Source organism: Chrysochloris asiatica, unplaced genomic scaffold (genome assembly GCF_000296735.1).
Source record: "Chrysochloris asiatica unplaced genomic scaffold, ChrAsi1.0 scaffold00268, whole genome shotgun sequence".
NCBI classification, from domain to species: domain Eukaryota; kingdom Metazoa; phylum Chordata; class Mammalia; order Afrosoricida; family Chrysochloridae; genus Chrysochloris; species Chrysochloris asiatica.
In genome coordinates, this window is record NW_006408786.1 from 2,513,713 (window position 1) to 2,514,876 (window position 1,164).

Here is a 1,164-nt window from a genome sequence, read left to right on the forward strand (position 1 = left end):
CAGGTCAACAGGATTCAATGGTCTGTGGTTGAACTCAGCCCATTTCTTCATTGCTGCCTTTCCCCCTCTTCCACTCACCAGTAGACCAATGTGGTCACCAGCAAGCTTACATGCTTATTTGTGTGTTCCCTTTGAGTTTCAGTCTTAGAGGGGAGTTTGTCCTGAAGGCACTTGATTGCTAGCCTTGATGTCTTCCTGGCGAACAGCTTACTTATTCTTGTAGTAGCCAGTCATGCTGACATTTTGGGTTTTTCCTAATGATCTTTCTTTGAAGATGTATCTTCTGTCACTGTAGCTGTTCCAAGCTGGTCTGCTTGTCCTTTCTAGTGGGAATGCCCCACCTTATAAGATTCTGGATGGGACTCAGGATTCCACCCAAGGTCCTATACTCTGTAGACTCTAGACGCTTCCATATTGATTTCTAAAGCAAGCTTCTGTCTAGTAGTGTAGTTTGGGTAGGGTTCGTAGTTGAAGACGTTGATGAGACTTTTCAGTTGCTCCCTTGTGAATTTCGTATGATTGCGTCTAGTATACTCCATCACTGCAATCTTTTTTTGAAGGCTGGCCCGGGACACGTTGGGAGAGGATCTTAGGCTCCAGGGAGTAGGACAGTAGTTAGCATGGAGGCCCCTATACTCTGTAAAGGCTTTGCACGAGGCCTATTTCACTGGGCAAGTTCTAGAACCTCTTTTAGGTATTCCAATCAGTTATAGGCTGAAGACGGGCTTACAAGTTTTCTCTAATCATGTTTCCCAACATTCTTTTCTATCCCACTCAAGTGTCTATTTTACAATAATAGGCAAGGGAAACAAATATTCATAAGGCAGTCAAGGATTTTAGTATTATTTCCCCTCATCAAGCTATACCTAGGTCCCTGTATCCCAGAGGCCTGTTGTTACATGGTTGAGCATGCATCACTATTTACCTCTGTCCCACTTAGGCCATGCAAACCTATCTCAGTGTTCCCCTATCTATCTTGTTCTTCCACCTCCTACCCCCTTCTTGTATTGCTCTCCCCAACACCCAACCTAAACCTCCACCCCAACCCCATAGTGGTTACCTTATATTCCATTAGTTCTTCCCTCCATTTAAGACAATCTATTTTATCCTGTAATCTACCTGATCTTCCCACCACTTGGATCTCTGTTCCTCCGTGTTTATCTT